Below are 12,323 nucleotides of genomic sequence, written 5' to 3'. Positions count from 1 at the left end.
GAGTCTACCTTCTGGCTTAATTTAACTTCATTGAATCACTTTACTGACCTATCAGACATTTTAGAATTATTGGCCATTCACAGTTAAAATTATACAAAGTGTATAACCATGTTTTCACGGTTTCTCCATGAATGTACTCTTATCCTCTCAGACTCCACCGCTTAGGTTTCTCCAGATGCCCTTCTGCTTATCCAGGATTTAGGTTTTCTAATTATTCCTCAAGATGACAAGAAAAGGGATAGGGAGGAGGAAGGGGGGGGGGGTTCAAGAAGGCCTATCACCATAAGAAAAAAAGAATATCAACAGTTTTTATTTACAAAGTATTTTATTGCAGCTGTTATTACATTCTGTTTGTTTCTGTTTAAAAACAAAAATGAAGAGGCATTTATGTGACACAGATTCTTGGAAGATCACTGATTGTGCTAGTGTACATTCTACAAATGGTTTTTACTTGACGAGGGGTAATTATGCTTATGATTTATGATCTATATGTTGCTGTTTTGCTGTTTCTATACCGCAAGTGTAGTTTCAGTCATACATTCCTGTGTACTGTTTATGCCTCTGTACGATGTACCTGTTTGATATTATTAATAAACAAATTCACACAAAAAAAAAAAAAGGGTTCAGACAAGTTCCTGGAGGAAAAAAGTCCATAAACCAGTATTAGCCATGTAGATTTGGGAAACCCACTGCTTATCTCTGGTGATTAGCAGAAAAAGGATTGGATCTATCATTTGGGATCCTGCCGGGTACTCGTGAGCTGGATTGGCCATTGTCGGAGACAGGATGCCGGGCTCGATAGACCTCTGGTCTGACTCACTATAGCATTTCTTATGTTATATAATGCATTTTGTAAATATAAAACCTTCACTTTGTATTTCAAATTAGGGTTAACCCACTAACATCAATAAAACTCACAATAATGGTAAAAAAATTGTTGTGGGAAAAGACTGCTTAATAGATTTCAATATCTAATAGGTGTACAATGGTAGTTTCATATATTAACTATTTAAAAAGGTACCATCCAGGTTACACAATAGTTGATCAGTTATAATCATAAACAAACTACCAGCCACCCTTGTAGTATATCTGCAGTACCACAAAAATAATTTTTTGAATAGTATTTCTTTTGCAATTAAAATCTGCAATGTCATATGTTTAAACTGTGGCCAAGTTTCGAAATTAATCCTTTGTCAGGGGAAGAAACATGATGAAAAAGACACTTACTGCAACTAACATTGTTACTATATCTAACAGCTCCAAAAATATATTTAAAAAAAAAAAAAAAAAAAGTGGACACAAACATTTTCAAACTTTCAGACTTAAATATACTACCATGTGACTGAAAGCCCTCCAATAAGCTTCTTCTTAAAACGTCAACCCAATGACAGCCAATCCAGCTCTTCATTCAGCCCTTTAGATAACTCAGTTTGCAAAGTGTGAATCCAATATTGTTCGTGATAATTTAAACGCACCAGAAATTTCCCCCCCACATATAATATGCTCATTTTTTTTCAATTACTGTCCATTTTAATTGACTAAATGTATGTTGATGCTCCAACGCAATGAGATACCATAGGAGCCGTCAAGGTTAAAATCGAGAACGATGTTCTATCAACCAAAGTTTAATCACCTACGTACACTTTAGGACAAGGACATATGAATACATCAATCAGACCCTCAGATGCACAATCTATAACAGATTTCCTTTTCACCCAATATCCTGCAACTGGATCCATCCAAGTATGTCCTTCAATGTTTTCGCACAAACTACATTGGGTAAACATCAAAAGAAAACAATGTTGTATTTTGTGGCATATTACTCTTTTCTCATTCTTCCTGCTGCTTTTCCTCTTACATCAACCCTCTATTAGTTTACAGATAAGAAAATTTTAAAGCTTAAGTTTGTTTTTCAAGACACCTTTTCTCACAGTTGCATCAAGCTGGCTAACAAGGGCAGGTCTCCAAGACCTGGAACTACTGTCAGAGGAACGAATCTGAGTCATAATCAGACTCACTTGCACTAGAGACCAACTTCCACCCTCTCCTTCAACCCTTATGACTCTTTGTAGCTCTATATCCTGGCCCATGTACACCAGCCAGAGACAAATCAACCATTACTAAACTGTCAATCAATCATAGATAGGTATTGTGTACTCACCACTGTGTGTGTTTATCTTTGCTAGAGCTTGTCTCACCCCTGTCACAGTGTCCCCCAACCACGGGGTGAGATGCTCTGTTATGCTAACACCTAGAATCAGCCAGTCCCCATTGTGCTTAGGTATCCACCAGGATAGGGGCATTTCTGCTACAGGAGGTACCTTCCACCTACTACTGAAGACCCGCTGGGTTGTCTTCAATACAGGCTGAAACAACATTTGGTGTATAAGGGCCTGCATGACTTCTAAAAAACCTGGCTCTAGCTCAGTATGCTGGTTGTATGATAAGGCTGATCCAATATCCTGGTTTGCTGGACTCTACATGAAGCAGAGCATATCCTGGGTAGCATCCTGAAAAAAGCTGAGGGCTGTCAGGGCCATATGGGTGCAGGCCTGGATTTGCCAACAGATACATTAGACCTGTGCCAAGGCCAGCAAAAATATAGGGGGGGGGAGCTTCAGATTTTTCTAATTCTTACCATTCTGCTACAGGAAGCTGGGGGGGGGGGGGGGCTGAGATCCGCTCCCTATAGACCGACTGTCCTGGGTGTGGAGGGGGAAGGCGACTCCAAGGAGATAGAACCAATAGTGCCTAGGGGTGGCAAAAGCTTTACATTTCTCACTATGGGTGACATACTGAATTGTGTTCCACAAGCCGTGCTGGATCTGCTAACAAACTCTGCCACTGAAGTAATGCGGTCGGACTGCTGAAAAGCCCTAAATCCTTACAGTGCCTCTGCTCCTTGCTCCAGCACCAGTGACAGGCTGGTTCATGCTAGCAGGACCATAGTGCCAGAAACGAGCAGGGAGGATGCCATTCGTAGACCAGTATAGAGCCATCAGCCGCTTGCATGCCAGCGTTTCAAGCTCACCAGTTTCTTCTTCTTGCTACCATGTTGTGCCTCCGGAAGCCCCTGCTGCTGCTATCAAATTCTAGTGATAGGTGGCAGTTTGTGCATGGCTTGCTGAGCACATGCCCTGAACTACTCCTCCTGCCATCCCCTCTATGATCTTGTCTTCATAAGGTGCTGCGACTGACACCTTTTACGAAGCAGGTGTCATGGTACTAGATGATGCATTCTGGGACTGGCCCTTGAGCAGCATCACATTGCTACAGAACTGTGCCAGAAGGCGCACAGAAACGGAGAAAGCCTTTTGGCGAAGCAGTCCAAGTGGAACCTTGCGGTGAGAACTCACCAGCGTGCTCTGGCGCAGAGAGGGTGCTCCCCCTCAAAGTACACTTGCCGGGCTCCCTTTCACCTAAGATGCTTTTTGGCTCAGCACTCTACAATATGTGGAGTTTTCTGCTGCAACCTGAACTATCTGAACCAGGAGACGGGAGGAGGAGTTGGGTACTCTGCAAGTTACCATCAACTCCTCTGCACGGGACAAGGGACAACTCCTCTGCACGGGACTACCTCTTTCAACCCTATCGGGTGCAAAATATATTCCACTATAGAACATGTCAAACCGCACCAACTGAATACAGTTTCTAAATACTGTTTATGACACCAAGAACATTAATATTTCCACACTCATGAACCATAACAGCTACAGTTACCACGTGCCCACTCAAAAAAGTAATTTCCTCCTTCTGTTGCAACTAACACTTTGATCTGTTTGAAGATGGCATAATAAGGGCAGACAACAATCTGAGAAGCAAACAAACTAACTATTTTCAACCTCTAATCAAAGCTGAAATTTACTTTAGTATTTTTCCCCAATGATGGTTGGGGACAGGTGGGTGTGAAAAATATCCATGAAGGGCCTTAAAAAAACACAAACAAACACTGTATTCATCCATGCTGTCCTCATTTGAGAATATTTTTGACAATAAACCATGGCAGACTATTCACAACATGAATATATAGACAGCAGAATCAGTTCACAGATATGATTAGAGCAAACTTGTCTGACACTCGAACTGCTGATCTGAACAGAAATCCTGCCTGCACGCACTAAGAGAGGAAGAGCTGACTCTGGCCGCACAATCCCCGAAGCTCCTGTCTGAGTTCTCTTCCTAAATTCAGTCTGAAAAGGTCTTGAAATCTGGGGCACAAAGTGCGCCACAGTCATTTTTAAGTTGTTAAGACTGATTTCTCAAGATAGCTAATGAAAATTTCAACTGTGATCCAGGAAACGTCATACAGCAGAGAATCTTCACAATGTGGGTGGACTTTAGGAGGCTGGAGAATCGCCACCTAGCACAGAATCCAGTCACAAGCTCGGCACTGCAGGGCTGGGAGACTCGCTAGCAGCAGAGGATATTATACGTTTTTTTTTATAAATACAATGTGCTGGGAACTGTCTACGGCTTTTTAAATGGGATTTTCAGTTGTAATCCATTAGACTTTGTGCCTGATGAAGGATATGAGCAGGGTTTACACTGATAATCCAGAATCTTCCCCATTTTTTTTGGTTACCACTAGGTCCTATGATGTACTTTGTAAATACTTGCAACGGCTGCAATTGATATAAGCTTTTTCTAACAATTATTCAGAATGTAAAGCAATGTTTCATGGAGGGAATCCAAATCAGTCCTAGGCAGATTAAAAAAACAACACTAGTTAGACTAGATTACTATTTGTACAAAGACATGCAAAGGTAACAAAAAATAAATAAACAAAAAAAACAAAACAGGTGTAGATCTAAAACTGCATTCATTGCCTGCCAGAAAACTCCACCTCACAAGCTAAGGAATAGAATGCTGATATTTGCTTAGGTAAAAGAAATATTTACTTCTTGTAGCCATCAGCACCCTGCTCCTGTCTTGAACACCCTCTTAAAATGAGCTTTTTACAGCTGGGATTTCCCTGAACATATTTGTCCCTACAATGGATATAAAAGGAACACCGAAAAACTAACACAGAGATCGCTTGTCACAAGAGGTTGTGATTTTCAAAACCATGTCAGTTTTAAAAATTAAAAACACTGAAAGTAAAGATTTAACATGGCACTTTTAGTTAATTCAAATAAACTCTAATTTCTAAATATCCCATTTCTGGTCATCATGCCATACATGGCAGAGCAATTCTTAAGAAATCACACACACAAAGTAAAATACAAAGCTTGTGTGTAATAAAATACCAGTACAGAAAAAGACAAAAATCCTCTCATATTTACAATGCAATTATATATTAGAAATGAGAATACAATACTGCCAACACCACTGCACGCCTTTAGGTTGAACAGGTCAGCTATTATGAATTAAACATTATACCCATATGGGGGAAAATAATCCAATGTTTTTCCATGAATAAATCTTCCCCATGTAAATAAAATGGGTTTTGAAAACTGCGTGCTACCCTCCGTTTACAGGTACAAGTCCATTTGCAGTTTCACACACTAAGTTTCACAGCATGTGGACTTCTACCCAGATTAAAAAACAACAAATAGGCTGAATTAGATCCGCAGTGACAGCATGTGCAGAGACTTTGTTTTGAAATCTCTGCCCATATTTTCACGTGCACATTTTCCACCTAAACGGAAGGGGATGCAAAGCCCGTGGTACAGACGTACCTGCGCTGTGCACGGTCATTGCAGTATCAAAACAAAACCCCGCGTAGTCCTACAGGCACTGCAAGATCCATGGCAAAGCTCATTGTTGCCCTCTGAGTTCTGTTATTCTGAAACACTTCACCTCTCCTAGCCCAATGCACCGAGGAAGCTTTTTAAATATACTGTTTGTAAGCATTAGCGAAGGCAGTTTAATGTTTAACACATTATCTTAATTAAGAAACAAATTTCAATTGCTCCCCAGGAAATCAAAGTTAATAAATTGGTTCTTTGTAGATGGTGAAGGCTTTCACTGAACTAATGTTAAGACTTTATCATGAGAGTGACCCACAAGTTTTGTATTACACACACAGCCCCTCCTTCAGACTTTACATATTATGAAGGGAGGACCAATTTGTTCCTAAAAGCTCAAATACATTACCAGCAGTGGGCAGGTCTTAAGCTAGTTCATTAAAAGACATCACACTTAGCAAATAATTCACTTCTCACTAGGGACCAACGGAGCTGCTAGAACTGTGTACTAGTAGGCAGTTAATGTACGTCATACATTCCAGCTCCTAATGATTTACACATATATCTTAGCACAGGGTGCCAGATTGAAGGGCACGGCCTTACGGGGGCACCAACTAGGTCCTGGTCCACCTCTTCTCAGCAGCAACTGCTGCCCTGTGTAAGATCGCACCACGACTAGCACCTGAACCGCACATAGGGCGTGCACTTCCAGAGCATTCTGGTGCCAGCCTGGCTCGGCGTCTCCTTCAAAAGCAGCCTTTCGTGCCACACAGAGGGAAAGGAGGCATTCAGTGAGAGAATGAGAGCTGAGAGAGCGACAGACAAAGCGAGAACAAGAGTAGAAGCCAGCAATCCAGCATCTTACAAGCAGAGGACATTGGGAGGTGGGACAGAGGTTTTGGCACTGCTCATCCACATTGCCAAGCCTTGTCTTATTAGTACAATGTACCTTTCAGCTAAAGATGGACGAGTTGGCTTGTATTCTCTGGGTCACAGTGAATGCACTGCTCCAAGCCTTCTTGGCCTGGCAATCATTGCTGAATTTTCTTAGAAAGAATGAAATAAAAGTCAAATGGAACAATTGAAACATGCATATCTCCCAAAAAGAGGGGAACATCACCCCCAAAAGCTGAACATTTGCTTTTTACTTGGCTTTTACTATAAGCGCAGATTAATTTATGAATTCACTACTGCCGAGGTTATCAGAATTTTAATACTGTATACAATAAAACAAAGAAATTCAGTGGGGTGGCTGGAAATGGACTTCCTCTAACTTCTATTGGCTTACGCCCGCAGTCAGTTGTAAACAGATGAGCTGAAACCATGGCCTCTTCCTGGAGCGTCTCATGCCCATGAACAGAATTGGCTGCAGCAAGTTTTTCAATGCCCTGTCCCTAAACACAGAAGTTTATGTAATAATTCAACAGAAAAGAAAAAAAAAATCTCCCCACTAGAACTAAAGCAAGAAGTAGCAGCACACAGAATATTCTTAAGGCCTTGACTGCTCAGCCATGATCTGTATTATTTTTATTTTGGATTTAGCTCTCGCCTTCTACTGAGTTGCATTCAGGCTGTTTAGGTATTTTCGTGTACCCAGAAGGCAATTTAGGGTGAAGTTACTTGCCCAAGGAGCATCAGTAGGATTTGAACCTGGTTCTCTACCGGCTGTTCTAGCCACTAGGCTACCCCTAGTATTTTGCACTGGAAGCTCACAAGATAGAACGGTCAGAGGTTCTCTTCAACTGTAGACAGGAAATAAAATGAGCACTGCACACGCCGTTAGTCCTGGGGGAATCCTGCACTACTGCAGAGCGCAGAATTTGTGCATAAATTCCCTCCCTGCACAGAATTGCCAAATTCTGCACAGAAAATGGCAAAGATGAAGGCCCCGGCGAGATGGAGTGTGTAGAGGGGTGTCTGTATGAGACTTCGAGCCTGGGACGGGATGAGAGAGAGCATATGTGTGGATGCCAGAGAGAGGAAGCCTATAAAAGAGGAGATTGTGAAGGAATGTGTTTGTGAAGGTGCTTGTTTGTTTGTGAGAGAGGGACCCTGTATGAGGGGGATGTGTGTGCGCGCGAGAGAGTGAGAGAGCCTGTATGAGGGTGTATGTGCACTAGATAGAGGGAGCGAGAGAGAGAAAGAGGACAGAGGGAGCCTATGTGAGAGGCAGTACTGAGAGAGGGGTCAAACTCTGGGAGTGGAGATAGAATGGAAGGGACTGATCCTAGAGGTGGAGGGGAGAGATACTGGCAAGTGGAAGAGTTGGGCCTGAGAGGGCAAAGTGGCCAGGGGAGTAGGGAGAGAGAGTGGAAGTGTCACTCTTACAGTGAACTTTTAGGGAAATTCTACTCAAAATATTTTAAAGTCCTGCATCTTTACATAATACATTTTTTCCGTATTAATTTAAAATGTAATTACTTAAAGACTGTCATGTATATTGTGTCATTCTGACCAATATAAAGCATGCAGAACTTGGTTTTTGGGCGCAGAATTCCCTCCAGAGTAACACAGAACACATTCTATGCCTACATCCCTCTATACAGTGAGCACAACTCATATACCTCTCTTCAGTCTCCCTTCCAAGATTCCCAAACTGTTTTCCACTCTCTTTCTACCTTCACCTTGGCCATCTGTCATCCTTTTATAGGTTACTGATGGATCTATAACTTTATTAAGTGACATTCTTATAAAACTCTGTTCTTCTTTGTGGTCATTAACTGTCACCAACCATACGTTGCCCAATATTAGTTGCCCAACTCCAGTCCTTGTCAGCCATGTACCTGCCATGCTTTCAGATTCACCCCATTGATATGCATGAGATAAACTGAAATCAAACTGCCTCAACTTCATGCAGATCTCTCATGCATATTTATTAAGGATATTCTGAAAAACAAACCAGTTTGTGGACCTTGAGGACCAGAGCTGGGCAACCCTACTTTAAATCCTAAAAATAGGATTGCAAAAAATGGGACATATGACCCATCCAGTCTGCCCATGCATACCAACTGCTCAGCTCTACAATCCTTACCATTCCCTCAGATTCCCTGTGCCTGTCTCATGCTTTCTTGAATTCAGATGCTGGGTTTCCACCATCTCTACTGGGAGGCTGATCCATGCATTTACCACTCTTTTTGTAAATAAATATTTCCTAGATTACTCTCGAGTCTGCCCCCTCATCCCATGATCCATTGTTCCAGAGCCTCCTTTCTATTTAAAGAGGTCCATCTGCTGTGCATTGATACTTTGGAGGTATTTAAATGTGTCTATCATATCTCCCTTATCCCATCTTTCCTTTAGGGTAGACATGCTTAGATCTTTAAGTCTGTCCCCCATGTGCTTTATATGGAAGACCAGTAAACATTTTAGACCACACCCATCCACTTTACAGCCTTTTATAAGGGTGCAGTCTGCAGAACTGTACACTGTATTCCAAATGATGTCTCCCTAGGTGTTGAAGCCGTCTGAGACTGACGGACGCAACATCTGTGCCTCACCTTTCTTCCTTCTCTCTCCTCAAGCCTTGGGAAGATGTCTGCTGCCGCGTCTTCGTGCCGCTCTCTCCGGTGTCCCCAGAATGGCAACGGCGACTGTGTTCGCCATGGATTTCCTGAGGGCCTCCTAGGGTGTGCGCGTGCATGCCACCGTCTTTATCCATGTCATGGTGGGAACCTCGGGGGCGTCCCGAGTGATGTAAGACATCCGGGTATTTAGCCTGCCCTTCGTTTGCTAACAAATCGAGTAGCAAGGATTGGAATGCCTCTGGTCTAAGCTGCTCTGCCGCTGGAAGCTCTCTCTCTGCCCTTTGGGGTTATTCATCTCTAACCTGGGCACCCGCTCCTCGGGGGCCTTCATGCTTCTTTCAGGTACCTATCTGGGATACCAGGTACTCACTCCTCGAGGGCCTGCTCTCCCTACCTTGGTGCCTACAGTTCGACTACTTCTGCCTGTCAGGATCTTCATCATTACAGCTACCTACTTCAGTGAGTAACTAACCTTGTCAATCTGTCTCACCTCCAGCTTCTGTGCTGCGAGTCTGCATCCGGGACTTCTCTATCATCTTGTGCAGCCTACCAACTATCTGAGCGTGGGATTGGTCTCCTCTGCTGAGGACCCATGGACTACTTCTACTGGGTTACCTCACTGCTGCCGTCCCTGGGCAGTACCACCAAGTTGTATAATAAATACGAATTCTCTGTGTCTGCGTGTATAGATTCTAGCCTAGTACTGCGATTCCTCATGGGGCTCCTCCCCGTGGGAGTGGCCATCACTGCAGTACCCAAGAATCCAACACCTCAAAACCATAACACTAGGTTCTTATACAGGGGCACAATCACCTTTTTTTTTTTTCTTCTTTCTGTTGACTATTCCTCTCCCTATGTACCCAAGCAGTCTTCTGGCTATTCCTGTTTGGCCACCTTGAGATCCTGAGAATGTTTAGAGGTCAATATTCAGAGACAGCTGGAGAGCAAATTTAGCGAGATCTAGAGATCTTGATCTCGATATATAGATTGTTGCAATGTTCTCTCAACCTAGTTTGATGTTACCCAGGTAGAGAGTCCATCAAGCTAGGTTGAGAGAACATTGCATCAATCTCATCTTTGGGTGAGTTTCCTCACTCCGAAGGTCATCAAATGTTCACAAGAGATCACTGTTCTGTTCGTACATCTCACATTGAATGTCAAAGTGTCCCCTAACCCCCTACACTAATACCTAAACCTCACCTCGAGTTACTAGTGGGCCTCCCATAGAGATATAAATACCTATCTAGGGTGAGGGTATTATGGCTAGGTTCTCTCTCTCAAAACATGGTCCCCCCACAGTGGTTGTATGTAAGAAACACCATATTAGCACAAATTGTGTTAAACTGCCTGTTACCATAAAACACACCCCTTTTTCTATCGCAGGCAATATTTAGTGCATTTTGATAAATCCAGGCCTTAGCGGGCTAACTCTTCTGCCTCCAGAATGCCCCTAAACTATCCAGCTAAATTCTAGCCACCAAACTTAGATTTTAGCTGGATGTGCGCCCAAATATTCATTTAGTCTGCTAGCTTCTGAGTTAGCTGGCTATATGCTTTTGAATATGGACCTCTAAGTTTCTACAGCAGAAGTGTATTACATGTCCCTTTATGCAACCAAAAATTCCTTCCCAATAATGGACTTCATTAACTACCATTTTCCAGAGCCCTGTGCCACAACCAACTTATCACCCAGCTTATAATATTTCTTCTGGCAAGCTTGTTCACCAGTCTTCTATTTGTAACAGCTCTGCAAACTCTATGGAGAAGGGACGGTCTCTTATTTGTGCAGTATTACTTATATTTTATTTAAACTCATTTATATCCCACAGCCTCCAAACATTTAGGATGGTTTACAAATAAACACATACATACATAGATAAAAGCAAAACATAGTCAAAGATAAAACATATGTTTGAACAGGTTCTTGTCATGGGAGTTAGGGTCCAGGCCACTGAATGGACACAACTGGGGTAGATCTTGTGCTCGAATGTCAAGGAAGAAAATCCTAGAAAGTGCTCTTAAAGGTGGTGGTCTTAATGGTTCTCCTAAATTCCTTTGGATTGTCAATGCTTCGAAGATGCAAGGGTAGCAAGTTCCACAGGGTTAGGCCCGTTATGGCGTGGAGCAGGTATTTCAAGATGTTGACCAGAGGAGCAAAGAATTCTGCTGGGGAAATATAGTTTTAATGTGGTATTTGAGTAGCGTTATAGAAGGGATAAGTAGTAGTATTAAACAGCATCATAGGCATTACTGGAACTGAGATAGGCCACATCTACTCTAGCTCCCCAATCTATTACTCTGGTCACTTTGAAGAAATTAAAAAGGTTTGGCAAGGTTTCCCCATGTGAAATGAAAGGAGGCAACCTTTACAAATGTCTTTGAAATAGACGATGTGGCGTTTAAAATACGTTCTTGACTTAATGGATTGAACTGTTTATCAAGCATACACCTATATTCAATGCACATTTGGAAAAAGCATCTTTTTATGCATTAGAACATGCTCCCCTCCCTCCACAGAGAGGCAGAATATAAGTATTACTTAACAGATGAGATTATTATTGGATTTTTACATTAAAATCCACAGTACCTAGTGGTCTTTGTTACGTCCGGTCTCAGACGGCTTCGAGCTCTGTGCCTCACCTTTCTTCCTTCTCTCTCCTCAAGCCTTGGGAAGATGGCTGCTGCCGCATCTTCATGCCACTCTCTCAGGTATCCCCAGGTCGGCAACGGCGACTGTGCTCCCCATGATATTCCTGAGGGCCTCCTAGGGTGCGTGCGTGCAAGCCATCCAGGTCATGGCGGGAACCTCGGGGGCATCCCCTCTAAGTGACATCATCACATCCTGGTATTTAGCCTGCCCTTCGTTTGCTAACAAACTGACGGGCCGCGCATTTGCTGCACTAGCTTTACCCCTTATACAGTAAGGGTAACAGCGCATTGAAAACACGCGACCAACCCCCCCGAAACTAATAGCGCCCACAACATGCAAATGCATGTTGATGGCCCTATTAGTTATTCCCACGCGATCCAGAAAGCAAAATGTGCAGCGAAGCCTCACATTTTACTTTCAGAAATTAATGCCTGCCCAAAGATTGGTGTTAACTTCTGCTGG

General features: G+C 42.7%; 1 protein-coding gene across 12 annotated transcripts in view; it reads right to left on the bottom strand.

Moving 5' to 3' along the window:
• Positions 1-12,323, bottom strand: part of RAB27A (RAB27A, member RAS oncogene family) — a 189,653-nt gene that overhangs the window by 74,938 nt on the left and 102,392 nt on the right. Inside the window, exon 1 of one of the 12 annotated variants that reach the window (XM_029575048.1) lies at positions 6,637-6,727. The exons of 10 other annotated variants lie outside the window; for them this stretch is intronic. The gene's annotated coding sequence lies outside the window, so the exon portion shown is untranslated. Of the gene's footprint in view, positions 1-5,678; positions 5,701-6,636; positions 6,728-12,323 lie in introns of those variants that run through there. One more of the 12 variants, XM_029575053.1, reaches the window with a different exon arrangement.

This window comes from Rhinatrema bivittatum, chromosome 13 (assembly GCF_901001135.1).
Source record: "Rhinatrema bivittatum chromosome 13, aRhiBiv1.1, whole genome shotgun sequence".
NCBI classification, from domain to species: Eukaryota; Metazoa; Chordata; class Amphibia; order Gymnophiona; family Rhinatrematidae; genus Rhinatrema; species Rhinatrema bivittatum.
This window is presented reverse-complemented; position numbering and strand designations above follow the sequence as displayed.